The following is a 10,527-nucleotide window of genomic DNA, read 5'->3' on the forward strand; positions in this document are numbered from 1 at the left end:
TTACATATTTACACCCGCAACTCTAATTTTTATTAAACCATTTTGGTATGATTTAAATCTATTATTTCTACATTAGATTCCTTCTTAGTTATTATTTCCCATTAGTTGTGGTGGTTTAAGCAATTTGTGATTAAATTACAAATATTTATTTGTTTATTTTTACTTAATATCATTATATACAGCATATGGTTAAACAAAAATAAAATTAATTTATAAACTTTATACTATGTTTACTTTATCAGGTAATAAAAAAATTAACCAACAGGTTAAGTTAAAAAATTAATTTACTTACAAGGTATTTAACTTTATTTTGATAAGTGAATGCCCATATTTAAAAATGATACCTAGTATAATATTCAAATCTATATGGTTCGCGCGTAAGTGCTACATGAAGTACTACATTATATGGCTTTAATATCCATAAGTTGTTATATTTTCGCTTCCTATTCATAGTTTTTGCTGTAACAAAATAGGAAAAAGTATACGCCTTAAAATTTATAATTTACTTTTTAAAATAACCATATACCATAGTATTATAAGTTATTGTAAATAGTTTAAATTGTTGTTAGAATTAATTGTGATTTTATCAGTTTTTATTTATACTAAACAATAATACATAAATGAACAAATAAAATAGTTTATTTATATTGAATTGGTATTAAATTATAGAATATTTAATTTTTGTTCAGTAGGTTGTAAGCAAATACTTTTATCAAAATCTATAGATCAAGTGTGGTGATTGTAAGTGTGGTGTTTTAACAAATTGTTCTGTGACTCATGTTTATTATTGTTTACTTACGCCTAAATAGTTTACGTAATAAATATATTTTCAATGTAATATTAGCAATTTTTTAAACTTAAACAAATTGCAATTTACATTACCCCATTCATTGATTTCGAAGAAAATGTAAATGAACAGATTAAAGCCATAAGGATAAAATTGTGTGTGAGCTTAACAAAAGTTATTATTTCATTAAATAAAATATTATTTTTTAAAATTGTATCACCAAAATTAAACATTTGTGGTCATTATGAACAGAATTGTAAATATCATTTTTGTTGTACTCTATCTACTGGAGTGAATGGTTCTTCAATGGCCTCAGGCTGGTTTGTGTAGGTTTTTTGGCTGGCCTTCAGTGGTGGGACGAACTGTCTTGGTGGGTTTCGTGAGGCAAGCGTAGGCCACTTCCTGGGCGGTTGAAGTTGTGTCGTGCTTCGAGTTGGTCGGTTGATCGACAATGTCGGTGCTGGTGTTAGCGTCTGTTTTTCTTTGTTCCTGGGTGGTGGGTGCAGCAGCTCGCTCGTTGGAGAGGTGAGATAGGGCCTTGTATACTAGTTCTTGTGCCTTCATGACTCTGGCCAAGCGGTGCCCGATAGAATCTTCTTGGTAGTCCTCGTCGTCGAGACCTTGAACGAGTTCGCAGGCGTAACTGGAAGCCTTGGTTTTAGCGCCCAGTGAGCTGTTGGTGTCGATGTTGGTTGGCACCGTAGCGATTTTTATAGCTTTTTCCTGTACAATGTTTTCCGGGGTAGATGAGCTTTTCTTCCTTTTGTGTTGTGGATTTGGTTTTTATCGTGGTCCATGTCCCATGAATCGGGAATATTTGATAACGGCATGACTCTCTGTCTTAAAAAAAAAAACAGGGTCGCGATGCCGGGGAAGGAAAAACAATTGAGGGGTGGTTATTTTTTGGATTAGATTTAATTAATTACTAAAAACTATTTTGATCAGAGCTATCTTTGGATTATAATTTTTTTAATGCTTTTCCAGTAAAGGACATTTGAGTATTTCGTTGGAAAATAATTTCAGTATGCAGGTATTAATAAAATGTGAAACGTATATTCCTCTTAATGTTTTGATTTTTTTCACCTATGAAGTAAATTACATTTATAGGACAAGGATAGATAGAATGCACGTCATAATAGTTAATTGAGAAAAATTCAATTTTCATTTATTTCTGGTTACTCTGTTCCACAATTAAAAAATAAATTTATGTACCTACCTATTCTAGTTTAAAAATAACACACATATTTTTTTGGATAGGTAAATCTATAGTTCACTGCCATTGAAAATAATAATAGTATCATTGTGAATAAAGTATTCTAGGATTAAAAAATCAATATTTAAAATATATATTCTATAAAATAGATTTTAAAACTTATTAATAATTATCAACAATAGACATGTACAACTAATCAAATGTGTTTATTAATTATAAACATATAAATTATTAAAAAATATTAAAATATATTGCACTCACTAGAAAATAAACAATTGCTGTATAATATTATATATTATAAAATTGTTTGTAATTTGTGGTATCGGTACTTTTGATTTACATCCTATTTATAAGCTACATAAAATATTATATTTATAATTTAAAATACATTGTTTTATTTTAGACATGCATATTTAAATGTATGCTATTTTTAAATACTTCTATAATAGGAATGAATTCAATTTCTGGGATACTTAATAATATAAAATTGCCTAAGGTTAATAAGTTATAACTTGTCAAATGTCATAAAAACTTATAGGAAGGTACATGTTTACGATAGTAAAACATTGGACATTGACCATGATTAAAACAAATGGTATTTGGTATTTTGATTAAAGAATTGCTCCCTAAAATATTTACCTTACATTGATCTGTTATTTGTTTGATTTTAAAATTAAAATAAAAAAGACCCACGAAAAATTACTATTAAAATCTATTAAGTACTTACCAAAGAAAGTTCATGGCAACATATGAGTACATTTAGATTTTAGGATGAACTAATTAATTTTAATACTTACTTGAAAGTAGTTAGTCATAGAGAAACAATAAATACTGATAATAAATAAAAATAATAAACTTTATAATGAAAAGATATAGCTTCAATTTGCCAATAAGTATGTAAATCAAGCATTCTGTTAAACCTATGTGACATACTGAAGATTAAAATGTGTATTAAGTTTTGCATATATAACATTGCTGATAAATTTTAAATCAATTGTCATATATTAGAATCAGTAAGAAATAATAATATATTATCATATAATTATCATGTACCTACCTGATATGAAATAAAAATGTATGAAAACACAAAATATTAATTTAAATTTCATTTGTGTTGAATGTCCATTTTTAACTGTGGTATAGGTACCTACTGGCTACTATTGTTAATATAAATTAATAGAAAACTATGTATTTACTTGGACAAGAGTACTTGGAGATACAGTTAATTTACAATGAGCAATTGTTAGATCTCGTTTTTATGTATATAAGTAATACATTCACGTATAACCAATGTAATGTATTGTTGGTTTCATGAATTATAATTTGACGGTATGTTTTTGATCCTATAGTTCAAAATTGACAAGTCTGTACACTAAAAGAACCACTGGCAAGACATAGCGTTCTGTAAGTTCTGAGTGTTTTCAAATGTGTGTATAAGTGGAACAGCTGTTATGGCATGTAACTTCCATCTTTTGTAGTGAATTATAATTATAAACATAAGTCATAAAATATAAGCTGAGTTTGTCCGAGTATTGCAGCAACTGTTACAAATAATGTTTATATACATACTAGTAGTACCTATATTATATGCAATAAAGTGGACAATTTTGAATAATTACGATAAATCAGTAATTTTATATAATAGGTATTAAGTACAATATATAGATGTTTCTACATGTATATAAAATAGACAAGCACTTGGAAAATTTGTATTTAGTAAAAATACATTAAAATATTAGATGATGATAATATGATATTATATTATATAATTTAAAATTAAATAGGCACTAAAAGTGTATATACAATTAAATTGTATTAACATATTTAAATAGCACTATTTAGTGTTTGTAAATTGCGATTATATTATATTGGTATAACACATATTTTAACAGAACTGTAGACAATTTTCAAATGTGTTAGGTGAGCCAAGAAAATTATTATTTTTAAATTTAACTAATGTAGGCAATAGCTACTTTAGTCAAGATAATGTCCATTTCTACTTTTGGAATTGAGATAAATATTTATATAAAATGGTAATATTTATCAAACAAAAACTAAATCAAATTATTTCTCTATGACTATCTATTTACAATTAATGATGACATTATATGGCTAAATTAACACTATAGAGAATATTTCTTTTACTTTATACTATAAAATTGAAATTTCTTTTAAAAAAATTCTGTACCTAATACTTCCCACTTAAAAATTAACAAAAATAATCAGGGGTTATATACGCGTTCAGATATATTATGTTATATTTTTATTTTTCACAAGAATACTATTTATTGATTAAAAATATGTTTAATTTGATAATAAATTATGGTTTTAACTTAGGATAGCTTCTCTTTTCACTTGGATGTTTTCTTATCTTATGATTAGATATTTGTTATAATATATTATAATGATAAAAATAACAGGCAGAAACAATAACTCCCTTTTTTAGGAATACAAGTACCGATATGACAAATTGTATTATAGGCTGTAAAATCGATTTTATAATTTTGATAGGCTATAAGTATAAGACTCTATGTTATGTAAAGCAATACGCACCTCATCATTATTGGAAAGAGCTGATGTTGAATACGGTAAAAAAGAATGATAGTGTATTTGAGTTATTTTAGATTCGTCAGTGTATCCAGCCGTGACATTTAAATATGTGTCGTCCATATTAAATAACGTTTATCGATCGTAGAAAAGCCAAATTGTCGGGTGTTAGGCCATGTCTAGTCTGTTTTCGTCTCGAATATTTTTTCTTCTTCGGAATTGTTACCTTGTTAGTGTTTTTAACACGACTAACGGGTTTTTCATATACAGGTCTATTTATATTGTAAAATTGAAGACCTATTTTATATCACGAGTCTTGAATTAAATTATTAAATCGTATTGATACTGGTTCACCTCGTAGATCGATCAACTCGTTGTCCTGCTTTTAAAATTATATTTGCGTGTGTTATAGATGTAGAATTAAGGGAGTAAAAACCAAATGTGTTGGTACATCTATTATTTTATAGCCTGGAGGTACATTCGGATCAAATTCGTGTATTGTATGACATGGCTTACTGTTGACGAATGAACCAATAACTAGGTTTGAATCGATCTATTATATACAGTTTGTTTCGGTAATATTGACCAACGTATCAGATTCACGATTGACATTAGCGGTATATATACGATTTTTGAACCCCAACAACTGTCCTATACTATTAGTCATGCGAAAATCTACATTTTCACCACAAAACATCGTACATTTTAGTGTATTATTATCTGCTCTCAACTCGAATAAAGTATCAGTATTATGTAGTACCTACACGTTTTATAGCCGCTTCAATTTCATTCAACTCATAAGAGCCGGTATGTATTACATAGCTATCGTCATTCGTATTATTGTCATTATTGTATATGAAGCATATTTTATTACACCGTTCGTTTACATTAGGAATATAATTATTCGTTTGAAAACCCAACAGACAGATTTTAGCATTTTTACTGACTTCTATCGGTGGAAAAAAGTCACATGACAATTCGCTCGAGTTACCGGTTAACGTTATAGTATACATGATAAAAATTTTAAGTACAGATGACCACAGTTTGTTGTATTATATTTCTGATGTCTTTTGAATCATATTCTATATTGTAGCGTTGAAATATTTCTGTAATTTCTGTAAATTAACTACAGCTGACTCTTGATGTTTTGCTCGTCGAGGCAACTTGTCTCTCGCAAATACACCGATGAAATGAGGAATTTTCAACATGTCAGCGTATTTTATAATCTGATAATCGTACAACGCTTCACGGGTAACGTAGAAATTAGTTTTTTGACCTAGATTTCTCGACTGAACCACCCTTGTGTGGTGCTAGGTGTAAACCTTTACCTTTTACGATTTTATAAGAACTGCCCTTGTGAAGAGTAAGATATAATCCTTTGTCTAAATGAATAGGGGTGTGTTTTTCAGAATTTAATTCTTTCACGACTTTTACTATATTACCTACTCCACCGGTAAGCGCGCCTAATGCTGATAAACCAGCAAAAATCGGAACTAAAGGTAGAACCCCACCCTTTTTCGGTATTGGTAGGTATAATTCTCGGTGTTTTAGTTTTCTTATTTTTAGATTTCTTATTTTTAATTTTTTTTGCAGCTGACAGATATGTCCTTACTAATTTTATTATATTATTTTCGTTTATTTTATTTTTGATGGAATTTTTAGAAGCCAAAGCCATTTGTTTAAATCCGCAACCAGCTCCAATCTTACGTTTGACTTTCTTGGCTGTAGTAACTAGCCAAGACGCTGCCTTTTCCTTGATACCTGTTTTTTTAGATTTAAACACTTCCTAAGCCTGATTTTCTAATACTTCGTCTGCTCTATGCCGATCAGTCAGTGAATTACTTTCTTCGTGCGCTCGTCAAGACTGTTTATACCGCGTTCTCCTCGTGCTAAGCTTTGTTTCAATTTTGTTTCGGGACCGGGAAATCTGTAGACAAATATTTATAAAATTTAAAAATGGATTTATTAGTAATAATATATTGTAGTGACTTACCTATAACCAGGTAAATGTAATTCCACGGGTAAATGATTTATAACAGAGTAAATAAGCCCGGACCCCTTATTATTGAAAAATAATTTCAGTTCTCCAGTATACACCATCGTGTTTGGTAGTCCTATGCCAGTGTTGTAAATATTTCTGTCTAATAAAATATTGTATAATATATATTACTAGTTATATTTATATTCAATTAATAAACCTTAAATTATGTCATTGGCTATTGCAGACATGCAGTGCGTACTTGAAGCAAACAATAAATATTTATTTAAAAATTTAAATATATATATATATGTTTGTAATAATTTACTCTATACTACAATGTCCATGTGTACACTTTATCTTCTAGCACCACCCTCTTATCGTCATAGCTGTTGTAGGTTAATTTTTTTGTTTTTAAAGTTATGAGCTGATGATTGAATGACCTTATCGAGACATTCTCCTTGTATAACTCCAACCAAACTTCAACAAAACAAACACATCTTATGATCTTCGAGAGTCATGTGGTTTTTAACCACATGATCTTTATCCCTTTCGCCTTGATCTTTTCAACTCCAACTCTGTTCTCCGGTCCAGGATATACGTTGAAAGCGTAGGACTTTGCTCTCAACGCACAGAAGTCAGTAATAAAATTTCCATTTACCTCATCAGAAAAGAGCCCCGGGGTCTTCTTCCTTCCTGCCACATAACACGGATGGTCACTGGGCAGGTTAGCAGTGTCCATCCGGTCCAGTAGATTAGAATTAGCAGCCAAGTCTGCATAAAAGTCCTCAGTTTGTACATGATATACCAACAAATCTGTTAAAATAATGATATTAAATTAATATATAATATACAAGAGAATAGTTTTAAAATATTTACCTGTATCAGTATACATTAGCTTAATTTTGTCTTTATAATGTTTCTTCATAACGTTTTAAAAACAACTCATTAATTTTGTCATAATCACTACCCCACCCCTCATACTTGTCCATAAGTCTATAGAGTTGCTCGTTATTTCCATCATCACTCCAATCCATTTTGACTGATGCTTGGTCTGAATTCTGCGTCGTGTTTATTAACTCGCCAAATATTAAATTCTCATGCTCCTGAAGCGGTGCAAACTGTATTTCACCGAAAGTCGGTGATGGTTGTTTAAACCTTATAGGGGCATGAGGAATTAACATATTCGGCGAATCTATAGAAGACAATGCATTGTTCGAAACCTCAAGTTCTGGAAATAAATCCGGATAATTATTTTGGTACTACAATAGAAAATATACTCACGCCATCCTGTTTTGATCATAATACATTTGAGACCGTTTGCCATACTTGTCAACATAAAATGACGAAATTTTGTTACCTATATCATATGGTGAATAACCCCTAGGTTATGAAGTTACTTTGTCACCCAAAAGTTCAATTCCAAACTTGAATGGCTGGTTCAATTACAAGCAGAATATTCAAGTTACGATTTTGAATATCTTTTCCCAAAAATTTACCAGAATGTGTATCAGTTAAAATGCGATCTTGGCCATGCTATGTGGAACACACATCTTTCATTTAATAGTCTGATTTTTGATTATGTTTCAGGGCTCGAATATTTAGATTATTTAGCATTAAACATGTGTACTTTTAAAAACTTAAAATTAAGAGACATTAGGTTAGGAGCAAATTATTAGCAAAGTTTAACATACAATATTTTTGTTAAGCTTTGTACAAATGTAAGTAGTAATCATTTAGGTTACTTAGATTTAGGTGTAAATAATATCTGTCTTATATATTCTAATATATTGCACCAGTTGGACATTGAAGTTGATAATACAAGAATTGATCAAATATATATCAACCGCAGGTACAATTTCGGTGACATATTTAATTTAGGTTATATCAATAGTCGTCTTTATGAGGAGGAGACATGGTAAACCCAATGATTATATATATTACTTAGCTTATAAATATTTTAGTTTTAAATATTCTTTATATATATTCTAGCTTGTATATATTGTAGTTTTTATATATTACTTAGGGAAAAAAGGTCGGAACAAAATCTTTTGTTATCCATAGGTTCTATACATCAGATATCCGAGTGTCGCATACGATGTGCATGCGTGCGTGTGTATGTGTGAATGTGTGTGTATGTGAGGTATGTCAGGTCTTGATGGGGTGAGAAGGGGTGGAGAATATCATCACGTTTCGTCATATCCCGGGGTCTTCATGTTATTCGCCTTTGCGTACCTCTTACTCGCTTGTACCAAGCCACCACGTATACCTATAAAAATGAATAAGATTGTTATTAGATGTACATCTTTAAAAAAAAAAAATAATATACTAACCATCCTCGAACATCAACAACATATCGTAATCATGCAATAACTGAAGTTTCTGCCCCGTGAACTTTAAAATTGCGTCGAAACTAAGTCCAGGGGCGGTGAAATAGTGGGCGACGTCCGGGTTGTATGCCCGCATACATACGTCGCGGAAGTTCTCAAACACGTCAGCCAGCAACAACACATAGATTTTCAAGTAAAGGTCGCTATACTCACCCAACGTCTCGCACTCGAAGTGGTCCCAGACCAACTTCGCGTGCTTGAAATCACTCTCTGTCACCCCAGCCACCGTCAACGTACTAAAAAAATCTCTCTTCCTCGGTAAACTCATGTCCTCCATTCGCTCCCAACTATCTGTGTACTCGTAAGGATATGTACTCTTACGAGTCACGAGCGACATATCTCCGGTGAAAAAATGTTTAGCTGTCTCACGGAAGTTCTCGTGTTCGGGTGAGTAGTATGATTTAGTATGTTCTGCTCCTGAGCCGCTGATCCTTGCTGAGCCCACATCCCACCACCTCCACCTCCGCCACCATCGGTCGCATACGTGCGTGACGTATATTTTACCCCACCCCCTTCACGAGTCTTACTCCCCCCGCCGACATCTCGCATATTTGCGTTACGTATATTTTACCCCATCCCACCTCATGAGTCTTACTCACCCCGCCGTCAACTCGCATACGTGCGTGACGTATATTTTACCACCCCACCCCTTTCAACCAGAAAATATGTAATAAAAGAAAATAAAATAAAAAATGAAAGGTTCATGATCCATCATGGCTACATCTTCATTCGGTGAAGATGAAGTAACCTTTCATTTTTTTCTTTAATTTTCTTTTATTAAATTTTTTCTTTCTCAGTGTAACCTACACCAAACTAACCTAACTTAAACTACACGAAACTAACCTAGTGTAGGGGTGAAAGGGAAAATAAAGTCGTGCACGTATGCGAGTGATTTTGGTTATTGTAGGGTGATTAGCGGGGGTAAAATATAGTTGTGTTCGTATGCTAGTGGTTATGATTTCTGATTTCGAACCGTATGAATGATAACTATGTATTGGATGATCTTAAATGTATCTCGAGTTATACAAATAACGTATGAAATCATCATATAGGGTAATATTGATAATATCGAAAAATATAGTCTATCGAAGAACCTTAATGACGAAAAAAAAAATGTATCTGCGTACATTAGACTGATTTTGTTAGAAATATAATATTTTTCATATGGAAGCATCTAATATGATTTTTATTAGAAAAATCAGTTGATTTTTAATACAAAAATGAAGTTTGTATATATTTTCAATAAAGAACTAACTTATTATTTTTTAAACATGGAATTTTAAATAAAAATGAGCATTTTGTGGTTTTTGGGTAATTTGTCATGGAATCCTTTTACTTTTAGAACTGTTTTGATGTGTTTTGGCACAACGACTCTTGCCTCCAAGACAGTCTCGTCATTGTCAGGTAAATTTCTGGAAAATTATTAACATTTTTAAGTATAAGGTTTTTTCGTGTACATTTATTGAAACTCACGAATCAGTAGCCGTACTAGTCCATCTGCGACATGTTGAGTTGTTCTTAATCGTTTGTCTTGAACTCTGAAAACCAATTCAGTGATATAAGTATTTTACAATATAAAACGGATATATCTACTGAGAGATACTTACCGCTG

Source organism: Acyrthosiphon pisum, chromosome X (assembly GCF_005508785.2).
Source record: "Acyrthosiphon pisum isolate AL4f chromosome X, pea_aphid_22Mar2018_4r6ur, whole genome shotgun sequence".
In the NCBI taxonomy this organism is placed as follows: domain Eukaryota; kingdom Metazoa; phylum Arthropoda; class Insecta; order Hemiptera; family Aphididae; genus Acyrthosiphon; species Acyrthosiphon pisum.